Source organism: Crinia signifera, chromosome 6 (genome assembly GCF_055691185.1).
Source record: "Crinia signifera chromosome 6, ASM5569118v1, whole genome shotgun sequence".
Lineage (NCBI taxonomy): Eukaryota > Metazoa > Chordata > Amphibia > Anura > Myobatrachidae > Crinia > Crinia signifera.
The window spans coordinates 44,577,056-44,592,922 of record NC_139222.1 but is presented as its reverse complement, the minus strand read 5'-3'; the positions used below and the strand labels follow the sequence as shown (position 1 = coordinate 44,592,922).

The following is a 15,867-nucleotide window of genomic DNA, read 5'->3' as shown; positions in this document are numbered from 1 at the left end:
GATGCCGGGCTATGTCATTTCCCCAGCTCTGGGGTTGTCAAGGCGACTCAGGCACGCTGACCTGTGCACCCATCCACAGCTGGGGGAGATTATATGGGAGGCTGGGTAGGCATTGGCACTGGTGATTGGACAGGGTAACCCTCTTAAGGGCTCCTGTCCTTCACTTCCACGCCGGTGATAGCTTCTGCCTTGTGCTATCCCTGCCTGCCCTCTGCTGAGGTTCCTTCTCCTGTCTGCTCCTGGGGACGTTCGATTCAGTTGATCCTTCCTGATTCCCGGCCTGGTCCCTGGCTCCCTAAGTTCCCCTTGTGGGGACGCTTGCTGCCCTCCTGGGCATTGCTTTGGTGTATCTTCTCTCTTGGGTTACCAGAGGAAATGTATACCGTTTTCTGGTTCCAAAGTTGTTGCCATTTTGGGGTGTTGACCCATCGTTATTATTATTATTATAATTTTATTTAAAAGGCGCCACAAGTGTTTCGCAGTGCCATACAAAGGAACAATACAAGGAGACAAAGCTTGGCATAACATTGAATAAATAACAAGAATACAGTACAAATAAAGAGCGCCACAGTTCAATACACATTACAGCTTGGATATAAGTAGTGAGGACTCAATCAACATACAACTAGAGGCTAGATGCCAATGATGGAGATGAGTATGCGGACAAAGATGGTCACTGAGTGTTGGAGTATAGGAGAGCTGTGAGTGACATGTGAAGAGATGAGGGCTTTGACAACAGGAGGGAAGAGGGCCCTGCTCAGAGGAGCTTACAATCTAGTAGGAAGGGGAGACAGACAGATTACAAGAGGTGCAAGCAAGTGGGTGGTGGTTAGATAGCAGGATGTAAACAGACAAGGGGTCGGAGAACCATCTGGTTTATGCAGTGGAAGGGTACGCTTTGATGAATAGGTGAGTTTTCAGTGCCCGTTTGAAGCTTTGCAAGGTCGGGGAGAGTCTAATGGAGCGAGGGAGTGCGTTCCACTGAAGGGGTGCAGCACGGGCAAAGTCCTGTACTCTAGCATGGGAAGCATTGATCAGGGTGGAGGAGAGACCACAGTCGTCAGCCGACCATAGAGGGCGGGAGGGTGTATGAATGGAGATGATGTTAGAGATATATGGAGCAATGGAATTAGAGATGGCCCTGTATGTGAGTGTGAGGTGTTTGAAGAGGATTCTGTAGGGGAATGGAAGCCAGAGCAGATTTTGTTGAAGGGGAGTGGCAGAATTAGAGCGGCGGGAGAGGAAGATAAGCCTGGCTGCAGCATTGAGGACAGATTGGAGAGGAGCAAGTTGGGATTGAGCGAGGCCGGTGAGGAGAACATTGCAGTAGTCGAGTCGTGAGATGACCAATGAGTGGATGATCAGCTTAGTTGCACTCTGTGAGAGAAAGGGCCTGATGCGAGCAATGTTGCGTAACTGGAACCGGCAAGAATGGGCCAGGGCTTGGATGTGGGGTGCAAAGGAGAGGGAGGAGTCAAGAGTGACACCCAGGCAGCGGAGTTGGGGAACGGGGGAGATGATGGTGTTGTTAACAGTGATAGAGATATTAGTAGGGGGCATAGCTCTGGGTGGGGGAAAGATAATGAGTTCGGTTTTGTCCATATTCAGCTTCAGAAATCGCTCAGACATCCAGGTGGAGATGGCAGAGAGGCAGTTGGAAACCTGAGAGAAAACAGTGGGGGACAGATCAGGAGAGGAGAGGTAGATTTGGGTGTCATCCGCATAGAGGTGATATTGGAGGCCAAAAGAGTTAATGAGTGCACCCAGAGAGGAGTTGTACAGAGAGAACAGAAGGGGGCCAAGGACGGAACCCTGAGGGACCCCGACAGGAAGGATAGAAGGTGGTGAGGTAGAGCCAGAGGCAGAGACTGAGAAGGAACGGTTGGAGAGGTAAGAGGAAAACCAGTTGAAGACTGTGCCAGAGAGGCCAATGTTTTGGAGTGTGTGGAGGAGGAGAGGGTGATCCACAGTGTCAAAGGCAGCAGATAGGTCCAAAAGGATAAGCAGGGAGAAGTGACCCTTGGATTTGGCTGACAGCAGGTCATTGGTGACTTTCACTAGGGCAGTCTCAGTGGAATGAAGTGGGCGAAAGCCAGATTGAAGGGGATCAAGGATGGAGTGGTCAGACAAGTAGCTGGTGAGACGCCTGTAAACCAGCCGTTCTAGTATTTTAGAGGCAAATGGGAGAAGAGAGATAGGGCGGAAGCTTGTGGGAGATGGTATCATGGTATTTTTGTGTTATCCGTAGTGTTTGTGCTTTTGTGTGGTGTATCAGTTCTTGTGTATACAACGCGGTCACTGGTGGTTCGCGACTAGGTCGCTGGCGCTCTTAGCCATGTTAGCTAGTTATGGCAAGTTGCATTTCTTCTTTAACTCTCAGTTAGGCTTTCATGGTGAGATTACCCTTTTGGCTGTACCCTGAGGGGGTCCCCAGTTCCTTGTCCTCCCATAACTCCTGGCTGCACTGGAGCTAGGGCGGGCTTAACTCGCCTTTCAAATGTGGCAGCTACAGGCAAAGCCTAGTACCTGCAGGAACTGGTCACCTTACTTGGGGGGGGTCAACAGAGCTAGTGTAGGGTTGGCTGTGGCCATCCTAAACCGTGGTCCCGGCGGTCTGTTGCACCCAAAATCCATAACAGTAATGCAAAGAAATAGTTTCCAATTTTGAATAGCTAGAGAATAAAAACAATTTGCCACTAATGTAAAAAAACTTACAGCACCTGTTGTTTCCATGTGGTCTCCCACCCAAGTACTAACCAGGCCCAACACTGCTTAGCTGCCAAGATCAAATGAGATTGGAACGATGCAATGTGGTATGGCTGTAGTTGAGATACAATCACTTGGTTTGCCCTCTTCTACTTCTATCACCAGGTAAGCTAATAAAAAAGTTTCCTAACTGTATTGGCTTACTGGAAAAAATCATGTGTTGGTAATGTAAAAAGACCTACAGGACATGATATTAGAAGGTGGTCTCAGATTAAACTACTAAAGAGGCTCAACACTGTTTAGCTGCCAAAAACAGTTGTAATTGGGCCTAAACAGTGTGGTAAGTCTTTAGGTGATGGCTATTGTGTCTGCTTGATCTCTTGCAATTGTCTCTACTGGTAATAAAGATAAATAGTTTCCAATTTGAATAGCTAGAGAAAAAAAAAATTGCCAGTAATGTGAAAAACCTACAGCACCTGGTGTTCCCATGTGGTCTCCCACCCAAATACTAACCAGGTCCAACACTGCTTAGCTGCAGAGATAAGACGAGATTGGGCCTATCCAATGTGGTATGGCTGTAGTTTAGATACAATCACTTTGTTTGCCCTCTTCTACTTCTATCACCAGGTAAGCTAATAAAAAAATTTCCAAACTGTATTGGCTTACTGAAAAAAAGCATGTGTTGGTAATGTAAAAAGTCCTAAAGGACCTGATATTAGCTGGAGGTCTCATATTAAACTACTAAAGAGGCTCAACACTGTTTAGCTGCCAAAAGCAGTTGAAATTGGGCCTAAACAGTGTGGTAGGTCTTAGGTAATGGCTATTGTGTCTGTTTGACCTCTTCCAATTGTCTCTACTGGCAATAAAAAGAAAAAGTTTCCTATTTTAATAGCTAGAGAATAAAAATAATTTGCCAGTAATGTGAAAACCCACCAGCACCTGGTGTTCCCATGTGGTCTCCCACCCAATTACTAACCAGGCCCAACACTGCTTAGCTTCCAAGATCAGATGAGATTGGGCCTATCCAATGTTGTATGGCTGTAGGTGAGATACAGGCACTTTTTTGCCCTCTTCTACGTCTATCACCAGGTAAGCTAATAAAAAAGTTTCCTAACTGTATTGACTTACTGAAAAAAATCATGTGTTGGTAATGTAAAAAGACCTACAGGACAGGATATTAGCCGGGGGTCTCAAATTAAACTACTAATAAAGGGCTCAATATTGTTTAGCTGCCAAAAGCAGTTGGAATTGGGCCTAAACAGTGTGGTAAGTCTTTAGGTGATGGCTATTGTGTCTGTTTGACCTCTTCCAAATGTCTGTACTGGCAATAAAAAGAAAAAGTTTCCAATTTAAATAGCTAGAAAATAAAAACAATTTGCCAGTAATGTGAAAAAACCTACAGCACCTGGTGTTCCCATGTGGTTTCCCACCCAAGTACTAACCAGGGCCAACACTGCTTAGATTCCAAGACGACGAGATTGGGCCTATCCAATGTGGTATGGCTGTAGGTGAGATACAGGCACTTTTTTGCCCTCTTCTACTTCTATCACCAGGTAAGCTAATAAAAAAGTTTCCTAACTGAATTGGCTTACTGAAAAAAATCATGTGTTGGTAATGTAAAAAGACCTACAGGACATGATATTAGCAGGGGGTCTCAAATTAAACTACTAAAGAGGCTCAACACTGTTTAGCTGCCAAAAGCAGTTGGAATTGGGCCTAAACAGTGGGGTAAGTTTTAGGTGATGGCTATTGTGTCTGTTTGACCTCTTCCAAATGTCTGTACTGGCAATAAAAAGAAAAAGTTTCCAATTTAAATAGCTAAAAAATAAAAACAATTTGCCAGTAATGTGAAAAAACCTACAGCACCTGGTGTTCCCATGTGGTTTCCCACCCAAGTACTAACCAGGGCCAACACTGCTTAGATTCCAAGACCAGACGAGATTAGGCCTATCCAATGTGGTATGGCTGTAGGTGAGATACAGGCACTTTTTTGCCCTCTTCTACTTCTATCACCAGGTAAGCTAATAAAAAAGTTTCCTAACTGAATTGGCTTACTGAAAAAAATCATGTGTTGGTAATGTAAAAAGACCTACAGGACATGATATTAGCAGGGGGTCTCAAATTAAACTACTAAAGAGGCTCAACACTGTTTAGCTGCCAAAAGCAGTTGGAATTGGGCCTAAACAGTGGGGTAAGTTTTAGGTGATGGCTATTGTGTCTGTTTGACCTCTTCCAAATGTCTGTACTGGCAATAAAAAGAAAAAGTTTCCAATTTAAATAGCTAAAAAATAAAAACAATTTGCCAGTAATGTGAAAAAACCTACAGCACCTGGTGTTTCCATGTGGTTTCCAACCCAAGTACTAACCAGGGCCAACACTGCTTAGATTCCAAGACCAGACGAGATTGGGCCTATCCAATGTGGTATGGCTGTAGGTGAGATACAGGCACTTTTTTGCCCTCTTCTACTTCTATCACCAGGTAAGCTAATAAAAAAGTTTCCTAACTGAATTGGCTTACTGAAAAAAATCATGTGTTGGTAATGTAAAAAGACCTACAGGACATGATATTAGCAGGTGGTCTCAAATTAAACTACTAAAGAGGCTCAACACTGTTTAGCTGCCAAAAGCAGTTGGAATTGGGACTAAACAGTGGGGTAAATCTGTTAGGTGATGGCTATTGTGTCTGTTTGACCTCTTTCAAATGTCTGTTCTGGCAATAAAAAGAAAAAGTTTCCAATTTAAATAGCTAGAGAATAAAAACAATTTGCCAGTAATGTGAAAAAACCTACAGCACCTGGTGTTCCCATGTGGTCTCCCACCCAAGTACTAACCAGGCCCAACACTGCTTAGCTTCCAAGATCAGACGAGATTGGACCTATCCAATGTGGTATGGCTGTAGGTGACATATAGGCACTTTTTTGCCCTCTTCTACTTCTATCACCAGGTAAGCTAATAAAAAAGTTTCCTAACTGTATTGGCTTACTGAAAAAAATCATGTGTTGGTAATGTAAAAAGACCTACAGGACATGATATTAGCAGGGGGTATTAAATTAAACTACTAAAGAGGCTCAACACTGTTTAGCTGCCAAAAGCAGTTGGAATTGGGCCTAAACAGTGTGGTAAGTCTTTAGGTGATGGCTATTGTGTCTGTTTGACCTCTTCCAAATGTCTGTGCTGGCAATAAAAAGAAAAACTTTCCAATTTAAATAGCTAGAGAATAAAAACAATTTGCAAGTAATGTGAAAATACCTACAGCACCTGGTGTTTCCATGTGGTCTCCCACCCAAGTACTAACCAGGGCCAACACTGCTTAGCTTCCATGAGTTAGCAGGTTATTGGGGAAGTAAGTCCTGATATTTATGGAGGTTGCAGGGGCCACTACACCATTCAAAATAGGCAGGCTTTAGCATATGCAGTTAGGCCCTGTAGGTTGATTTTAGCTAAAAAGTGCACCAAACACTCAAACAGGCTTGTATCTGGGAAGGGAAAATATGGCAAACATGACTTAGACACCAAATAAAGCACTGTATGCCATCTTTCCAAATTTTTATGCACAGTGGTTACAGCATGAAGCGAATGCATATGAATAAACAAAAGTACATTGCATTAAACAAGTCTAATGAGCGTCCCAAAATGGCCGGCCTGCCTGCTTTCATCCATCAATTGTTCTAAATTTTTCATTACCCAATGAGCTGAGGTGGAGTCTTAGCCAGTGGTACCATCAGGGAGGTGTGTAAAGCACTTTAGGCTAGACAGCCAATCAGCTGCCAGCTTCCATCTGTCAATCAAATACAGAAGCCAATCAGAAAGCTGCCAATTGATCAGCAGGCCCTTTATGACATCACAGACAGACCCTCAGAACTATCTGTGCATGTCTAATGGCTGGCTTTCAGTTGGGCAGGTGGCAGGGGCGGGCTGGGCCGGGGGGCAGGGTGCCATGTGCCCCCCGGGCCGCTCAATCTAATGTGTGCGGGCCGCCTGTTTGTTTCTGAGGCTGCTGCTGCAGCCACGGCTAACCAGTCTCCGACTGGTCTTCGGAAACATGGCCGCCGGCCTCCTGCACTGAGGACGTCTAGTGCAGGAGGTCGCTACAGAGAGTGTCTGTGGACTCTCTGAGGAGCTCAGACCTCTGTGGCTGCCAGCAGCTGCTGCGCCTGTATCACACTGCATTACAGGCAGCAGCGTGGACAGCACAGAGGATCCCTCCCTGCTCCTGGTCAGCGTCCCTGTAGAGATCGGAAAAGGGGCGGAGCTAATGTCCGGAGGGGGCGGAGCTACATGACTGTGAAGGAGATGATGAGCTGCCAGCCTGAAGTGCCCTGAACCAGGTATGTAAAATGTGAGTGTACTTTAACTGGTGTGGGCATGTGTACAAGCAGCGCTACTAGTGTCGGCAAGTGGTGTGGGCATGTGTACAAGCAGCGATACTAGTGTCGGCAACTGGTGTGGACATATGTACAGGCGCGTTACTAGTGTCGGCAACTGGTGTGAGCATATGTATAATCAGCGCTACTAGTGTCGGCAATTGGTGTGGACATATGTACAGGCAGCGTTACTAGTGTCGGCAACTGGTGTGAGCATATGTATAATCAGCGCTACTAGTGTCGGCAACTGGTGTGAGCATATGTATAATCAGCGCTACTAGTGTCGGCAACTGGTGTGGGCATGTGTACATGCAGCGCTACTAGCGACGGCAACTGGTGTGGCATATGTATAATCAGCGCTACTAGTGTCGGCAACTGGTGTGGACATATGTACAGGCAGCGTTACTAGTGTCGGCAACTGGTGTGGGCATTTGTGCAAGCAGCGCTACTAGTGTCGGCAACTGGTGTGGGCATTTGTACAGGCAGTGTTACTAGTGTCGGCAACTGGTGTGGACATATGTACAAACAGCTTTACTAGTGTCGGCAACTGGTGTGGACATATGTACAGGCAGCGTTACTAGTGTCGGCAACTGGTGTCGACATATGTACAAGCAGTGCTACTAGTGTCGGCAACTGGTGTGGGCATATGTACAAGCAGCGCTACTAGTGTCGGCAACTGCTGTGGGCATATGTATAATCAGCGCCTTCTAGTGTCGGCAACTGGTGTGGGCATGTGTACATGCAGCGCTACTAGTGTCGGCAACTGGTGTGGACATATGTTCAGGCAGCGCTACTAGTGTCGGCAACTGGTGTGGGCATATGTATAATCAGCGCTACTATTGTCGGCAACTGGTGTGGGCATATGTACAGGCAGCGCTACTAGTGTCGGCAATTGGTGTGGACATATGTATAATCAGCGCTACTAGTGTCGGCAACTGGTGTGGACATATGTACAAGCAGCGCTACTAGCGTCGTCAACTGGTGTGGGCATATGTACAGGCAGCGCTACTAGCGTCGGCAACTGGTGTGGGCATATGTATAATCAGCGCTACTTGTGTCGTCAACTGGTGTGGGCATATGTACAGGCAGCTTTACTATTGTCGGCAACTGGTGTGGGCATATGTATAATCAGTGCTACTAGTGTCGGCAACTGGTGTGGACATATGTACAGGCAGCGTTACTAGTGTTGGCAACTGGTGGGGGCAAATGTATAGGCAGCACTACTGCTGTTGCGTCTGGTGTCGGTGTGGGTGTTACGTATAAGCAGCACTACTACTGTCAGAAACTGGTGCGGTTGTTATGTATAGGCAACGCTACTATTGTCGGCAACTGGTGTGGGTGTTACGTATAAGCAGTGCTACTACTGTCAGCAACTGGTGTGGGCATTATGTATAAGTTGTGATACTACTACTGTCGGCAACTGATGTGGACGTTATGTACAATATAAGTTGCGCTGCTACTGTCGGTAACTGTGTGCGATATATATATATATATATATATATATATATATATATATATACAGTGCTACTACTGTCGGTAACCCTGGGCCATTATGTAGTCATATGCAGGTGTACTCGGGGCATTGCGTGGAGCATAATGTGTTTCATAATATCATATGGGCATTATGGTGTGCGGCATATTGTGTAAGGGGCATTACGCTGTGTGGCATAATACATAATGGGCATTACTTTGTGTGATATAATGTGTTATGGGCATTACGATGTTATTAGTGCTTTTATAGGGCCACGCCTCTTCCCCATGAAGTATCGCTCCTACATTTTGCCGCGCGCCTTCGGCGCGCACTCTCCTATTTTTAGTGTGGTGGTGGGGCAAGCACCAATTTCCTTTCTGCCACAGGGTACCAAAGTGGCTAGTAATGCCACTGGTTCTGGCATAACTAGCCAGGGGGAGCATCCTGTGGTGTCCTATTATTTTTTTTTGTTTTTTATTAATACATATACGAAAAACCTCCATTTAACGATACGCTGTTACTTATGGGCCGGTGCTCTGGACTTGCCCCCCAGGCTAAAAGTTGCCAGCCAGCCCCTGGCGGGTGGGTGGCAGAGGGAGGGGATGTCTGTCTCGTTTCTCCTGAAAATTGCGGTTTTTCTGCGTTTACGGGAAAAGTTGAGGTCCGACGCGCTAAAGTGGGGTATCGTAGAAATCACCTTTTAAAGACGCACATTTCTGGCTCCCCAAAAATGGGCATTTCAAATGAGAAATGAGTCCAATGAACAAAATAGGGTGAATAAGTATGTATTTCAGGGGTGAGTTAGCAGGTAATTGGGGAAGTAAGTCCTGATATTTTTGGAGGTTGCAGGGGCCACTACACCATTCAAAATATGCAGGCTTTAGCATATGCAGTTAGGCCCTGTAGGATGATTTTAGCTAAAAAGTGCCCCAAACACTCAAACGGGCTTGTATCTGGGAAGGGAAAATATGGGAAACATGACTTAGACACCAAATGATACACTGTATGCCATGTTTCCAAATTTTTATGCACAGTGGTTACAGCATAAAGCGAATGCATGTGAATATACAAAGGTGCATTGCATTAAACAAGTCCACTGAGCGTCCCAAAATGGCCGGCCTGCCTGCTTTCATCCATCAATTGTTCTAAATTTTTCATTACCCAATGAGCTGAGGTGGAGTCTTAGCCAGTGGTATCATCAGGGAGGTGTGTAAAGCACTTTAGTCTAGACAGCCAATCAGCTGCCAGCTTCCATCTGTCAATCAAATACAGCAGCCAATTTGAAAGCTGCCCATTGATCAGCAGGCCCTTTATGACATCACAGACAGACCCTCAGAACTATCTGTGCATGTCTAATGGCTGGCTGTCAGTTGGGCGGGTGGGTGGCAGAGGGAGGGGATGTCTGTCTCGTTTCTCCTGAAAATTGCGGTTTTTCTGCGTTTACGGGAAAAGTTGAGGTCCGACGCGCTAAAGTGGGGTATCGTAGAAATCACCTTTTAAAGACGCACATTTCTGGCTCCCCAAAAATGGGCATTTCAAATGAGAAATGAGTCCAATGAACAAAATAGAGTGAATAAGTATGTATTTCAGGGGTGAGTTAGCAGGTTATTGGGGAAGTAAGTTCTGATATTTTTGGAGGTTGCAGGGGCCACTACACCATTCAAAATAGGCAGGCTTTAGCATATGCAGTTAGGCCCTGTAGGATGATTTTAGCTAAAAAGTGCCCCAAACACTCAAACGGGCTTGTATCTGGGAAGGGAAAATATGGGAAACATGACTTAGACACCAAATGATACACTGTATGCCATGTTTCCAAATTTTTATGCACAGTGGTTACAGCATAAAGCGAATGCATGTGAATATACAAAGGTGCATTGCATTAAACAAGTCCACTGAGCGTCCCAAAATGGCCGGCCTGCCTGCTTTCATCCATCAGTTGTTCTAAATTTTTCATTACCCAATGAGCTGAGGTGGAGTCTTAGCCAGTGGTATCATCAGGGAGGTGTGTAAAGCACTTTAGTCTAGACAGCCAATCAGCTGCCAGCTTCCATCTGTCAATCAAATACAGCAGCCAATTTGAAAGCTGCCCATTGATCAGCAGGCCCTTTATGACATCACAGACAGACCCTCAGAACTATCTGTGCATGTCTAATGGCTGGCTGTCAGTTGGGCGGGTGGGTGGCAGAGGGAGGGGATGTCTGTCTCGTTTCTCCTGAAAATTGCGTTTTTTTCTGCGTTTACGGGAAAAGTTGAGGTCCGACGCGCAAAAGTGGGGTATCGTAGAAATCACCTTTTAAAGACGCACATTTCTGGCCCCCCAAAAATGGGCATTTCAAATGAGAAATGAGTCCAATGAACAAAATAGGGTGAATAAGTATGTATTTCAGGGGTGAGTTAGCAGGTAATTGGGGAAGTAAGTCCTGATATTTTTGGAGGTTGCAGGGGCCACTACACCATTCAAAATATGCAGGCTTTAGCATATGCAGTTAGGCCCTGTAGGATGATTTTAGCTAAAAAGTGCCCCAAACACTCAAACGGGCTTGTATCTGGGAAGGGAAAATATGGGAAACATGACTTAGACACCAAATGATACACTGTATGCCATGTTTCCAAATTTTTATGCACAGTGGTTACAGCATAAAGCGAATGCATGTGAATATACAAAGGTGCATTGCATTAAACAAGTCCACTGAGCGTCCCAAAATGGCCGGCCTGCCTGCTTTCATCCATCAATTGTTCAAAATTTTTCATTACCCAATGAGCTGAGGTGGAGTCTTAGCCAGTGGTATCATCAGGGAGGTGTGTAAAGCACTTTAGGCTAGACAGCCAATCAGCTGCCAGCTTCCATCTGTCAATCAAATACAGCAGCCAATTTGAAAGCTGCCCATTGATCAGCAGGCCCTTTATGACATCACAGACAGACCCTCAGAACTATCTGTGCATGTCTAATGGCTGGCTGTCAGTTGGGCGGGTGGGTGGCAGAGGGAGGGGATGTCTGTCTCGTTTCTCCTGAAAATTGCGGTTTTTCTGCGTTTACGGGAAAAGTTGAGGTCCGACGCGCAAACGTGGGGTATCGTAGAAATCACCTTTTAAAGACGCACATTTCTGGCCCCCCAAAAATGGGCATTTCAATTGAGAAATGAGTCCAATGAACAAAATAGGGTGAATAAGTATGTATTTCAGGGGTGAGTTAGCAGGTTATTGGGGAAGTAAGTCCTGATATTTTTGGAGGTTGCAGTGGCCACTACACCATTCAAAATAGACAGGCTTTAGCATATGCAGTTAGGCCCCGTAGGATGATTTTAGCTAAAAAGTGCCCCAAACACTCAAACGGGCTAGTATCTGGGAAGGGAAAATATGGGAAACATGACTTAGACACCAAATGATACACTGTATGCCATGTTTCCAAATTTTTATGCACAGTGGTTACAGCATGAAGCGAATGCATGTGAATATACAAAGGTGCATTGCATTAAACAAGTCCAATGAGCGTCCCAAAATGGCCGGCCTGCCTGCTTTCATCCATCAATTGTTCTAAATTTTTCATTACCCAATGAGCTGAGGTGGAGTCTTAGCCAGTGGTACCATCAGGGAGGTGTGTAAAGCACTTTAGGCTAGACAGCCAATCAGCTGCCAGCTTCCATCTGTCAATCAAATACAGCAGCCAATCAGAAAGCTGCCCATTGATCAGCAGGCCCTTTATGACATCACAGACAGACCCTCAGAACTATCTGTGCATGTCTAATGGCTGGCTGTCAGTTGGGCGGGTGGGTGGCAGAGGGAGGGGATGTCTTTCTCGTTTCTCCTGAAAATTGCGTTTTTTCTGCGTTTACGGGAAAAGTTGAGGTCCGACGCACAAAAGTGGGGTATCGTAGAAACCACCTTTTAAAGACGCACATTTCTGGCCCCCCAAAAATGGGCATTTCAAATGAGAAATGAGTCCAATTAACAAAATAGGGTGAATAAGTATGTATTTCAGGGGTGAGTTAGCAGGTTATTGGGGAAGTAAGTCCTGATATTTTTGGAGGTTGCAGGGGCCACTAGACCATTCAAAATAGGCAGGCTTTACCATATGCAGTTAGGCCCCGTGGGATGATTTTAGCTAAAAAGTGCCCCAAACACTCAAACGGGCTAGTATCTGGGAAGGAAAAACATGGGAAACATGACTTAGACACCAAATGATACACTGTATGCCATGTTTCCAAATTTTTATGTACAGTGGTTACAGCATGAAGCGAATGCATGTGAAAATACAAAGGTGCATTGCATTAAACAAGTCCAATGAGCGTCCCAAAATGGCCGGCCTGCCTGCTTTCATCCATCAATTGTTCTAAATTTTTCATTACCCAATGAGCTGAGGTGGAGTCTTAGCCAGTGGTACCATCAGGGAGGTGTGTAAAGCACTTTAGGCTAGACAGCCAATCAGCTGCCAGCTTCTATCTGTCAATCAAATACAGCAGCCAATCAGAAAGCTGCCCATTGATCAGCAGGCCCTTTATGACATCACAGACAGACCCTCAGAACTATCTGTGCATGTCTAATGGCTGGCTGTCAGTTGGGCGGGTGGGTGGCAGAGGGAAGGGATGTCTGTCTCGTTTCTCCTGAAAATTGCGGTTTTTCTGCGTTTACGGGAAAAGTTGAGGTCCGACGCGCAAAAGTGGGGTATCGTAGAAATCACCTTTTAAAGTCGCACATTTCTGGCCCCCCAAAAATGGGCATTTCAAATGAGAAATTAGTCCAATGAACAAAATAGGGTGAATAAGTATGTATTTCAGGGGTGAGTTAGCAGGTTATTGGGGAAGTAAGTCTTGAAATTTTTGGAGGTTGCAGGGGCCACTACACCATTCAAAATAGGCAGGCTTTACCATATGCAGTTAGGCCCCGTAGGATGATTTTAGCTAAAAAGTGCCCCAATCACTCAAACGGGCTTGTATCTGGAAAGGGAAAATATGGGAAACATGACTTAGACACCAAATGATACACTGTATGCCATGTTTCCAAATTTTTATGCACAGTGGTTACAGCATTAAGCGAATGCATGTGAATATACAAAGGTGCATTGCATTAAACAAGTCCAATGAGCGTCCCAAAATGGCCGGCCTGCCTGCTTTCATCCATCAATTGTTCTAAATTTTTCATTACCCAATGAGCTGAGGTGGAGTCTTAGATAGTGGTACCATCAGGGAGGTGTGTAAAGCACTTTAGGCTAGACAGCCAATCAGCTGCCAGCTTCCATCTGTCAATCAAATACAGCAGCCAAACAGAAAGCTGCCCATTGATCAGCAGGCCCTTTATGACATCACAGACAGACCCTCAGAACTATCTGTGCAGGTCTAATGGCTGGCTGTCAGTTGGGCGGGTGGGTGGCAGAGGGAGGGGATGTCTGTCTCGTTTCTCCTGAAAATTGCGGTTTTTCTGCGTTTACGGGAAAAGTTGAGGTCCGACGCGCAAAAGTGGGGTATCGTAGAAATCACCTTTTAAAGACACACATTTCTGGCCCCCCAAAAACTGGCATTTTAAATGAGAAATGAGTCCAATTAACAAAATAGGGTGAATAAGTATGTATTTCAGGGGTGAGTTAGCAGGTTATTGGGGAAGTAAGTCCTGATATTTTTGGAGGTTGCAGGGGCCAATAGACCATTCAAAATAGGCAGGCTTTAGCATATGCAGTTAGGCCCCGTAGGATGATTTTAGCTAAAAAGTGCCCCAAACAATCAAATGGCTAGTATCTGGGAAGGAAAAATATGGGAAACATGACTTAGACACCAAATGATACACTGTATGCCATGTTTCCAAATTTTTATGCACAGTGGTTACAGCATGAAGCGAATGCATGTGAAAATACAAAGGTGCATTGCATTAAACAAGTCCAATGAGCGTCCCAAAATGGCCGGCCTGCCTGCTTTCATCCATCAATTGTTCTAAATTTTTCATTACCCAATGAGCTGAGGTGGAGTCTTAGCCAGTGGTACCATCAGGGAGGTGTGTAAAGCACTTTAGGCTAGACAGCCAATCAGCTGCCAGCTTCTATCTGTCAATCAAATACAGCGGCCAATTAGAAAGCTGCCCATTGATCAGCAGGCCCTTTATGACATCACAGACAGACCCTCAGAACAATCTGTGCATGTCTAATGGCTGGCTGTCAGTTGGGCGGGTGGGTGGCAGAGGGAAGGGATGTCTGTCTCGTTTCTCCTGAAAATTGCGTTTTTTCTGCGTTTACGGGAAAAGTTGAGGTCCGACGCGCAAAAGTGGGGTATCGTAGAAATCACCTTTTAAAGACGCACATTTCTGGCCCCCCAAAAATGGGCATTTCAAATGACAAATTAGTCCAATGAACAAAATAGGGTGAATAAGTATGTATTTCAGGGGTGAGTTAGCAGGTTATTGGGGAAGTAAGTCCTGAAATTTTTGGAGGTTGCAGGGGCCACTACACCATTCAAAATAGGCAGGCTTTACCATATGCAGTTAGGCCCCGTAGGATGATTTTAGCTAAAAAGTGCCCCAAACACTCCAACGGGCTTGTATCTGGAAAGGGAAAATATGGGAAACATGACTTAGACACCAAATAATACACTGTATGCCATGTTTCCAAATTTTTATGCACAGTGGTTACAGCATTAAGCGAATGCATGTGAATATACAAAGGTGCATTGCATTAAACAAGTCCAATGAGCGTCCCAAAATGGCCGGCCTGCCTGCTTTCATCCATCAATTGTTCTAAATTTTTCATTACCCAATGAGCTGAGGTGGAGTCTTAGCCAGTGGTACCATCAGGGAGGTGTGTAAAGCACTTTAGGCTAGACAGCCAATCAGCTGCCAGCTTCCATCTGTCAATCAAATACAGCAGCCAATCAGAAAGCTGCCCATTGATCAGCAGGCCCTTTATGACATCACAGACAGACCCTCAGAACTATCTGTGCATGTCTAATGGCTGGCTTTCAGTTGGGCGGGTGGGTGGCAGAGGGAAGGGATGTCTGTCTCGTTTCTCCTGAAAATTGCGGCTTTTCTGCGTTTACGGGAAAAGTTGAGATCCGACGCGCAAAAGTGGGGTATCGTAGAAATCACCTTTTAAAGACGCACATTTCTGGCTCCCCAAAAATGGGCATTTCAAATGAGAAATTAGTCCAATGAACAAAATAGGGTGAATAAGTATGTATTTCAGGGGTGAGTTAGCAGGTTATTGGGGAAGTAAGTCCTGATATTTTTGGAGGTTGCAGGGGCCACTACACCATTCAAAATAGGCAGGCTTTAGCATATGCAGTTAGGCCCTGTAGGATGATTTTAGCTAAAAAGTGTCCCAAACGGGCTTGTATCTGGGAAGGGAAA

At 45.4% G+C, this 15,867-nt stretch overlaps 1 non-coding gene and 6 pseudogenes across 1 annotated transcript; all 7 read right to left on the bottom strand.

Moving 5' to 3' along the window:
* Nucleotides 1-2,708: 2,708 nt before the first annotated feature.
* On the bottom strand, nucleotides 2,709-2,827 carry LOC146011528 (5S ribosomal RNA; annotated as a pseudogene).
* Nucleotides 2,828-3,170: 343 nt separating this feature from the next.
* LOC146011652 (5S ribosomal RNA) lies at nucleotides 3,171-3,289 on the bottom strand (annotated as a pseudogene).
* Nucleotides 3,290-3,632: 343 nt separating this feature from the next.
* On the bottom strand, nucleotides 3,633-3,752 carry LOC146011475 (5S ribosomal RNA; annotated as a pseudogene).
* Nucleotides 3,753-4,099: 347 nt separating this feature from the next.
* Nucleotides 4,100-4,216, bottom strand: LOC146011502 (5S ribosomal RNA; annotated as a pseudogene).
* A 344-nt stretch (nucleotides 4,217-4,560) lies between these two features.
* LOC146010879 (5S ribosomal RNA) lies at nucleotides 4,561-4,679 on the bottom strand (annotated as a pseudogene).
* A 344-nt stretch (nucleotides 4,680-5,023) lies between these two features.
* On the bottom strand, nucleotides 5,024-5,142 carry LOC146011439 (5S ribosomal RNA; annotated as a pseudogene).
* A 346-nt stretch (nucleotides 5,143-5,488) lies between these two features.
* Nucleotides 5,489-5,607, bottom strand: LOC146015435 (5S ribosomal RNA). Its single transcript, XR_014448356.1, has one exon. It is a non-coding gene; the product is annotated as a 5S ribosomal RNA (ribosomal RNA).
* Between the last annotated feature and the right edge of the window lie 10,260 nt (nucleotides 5,608-15,867).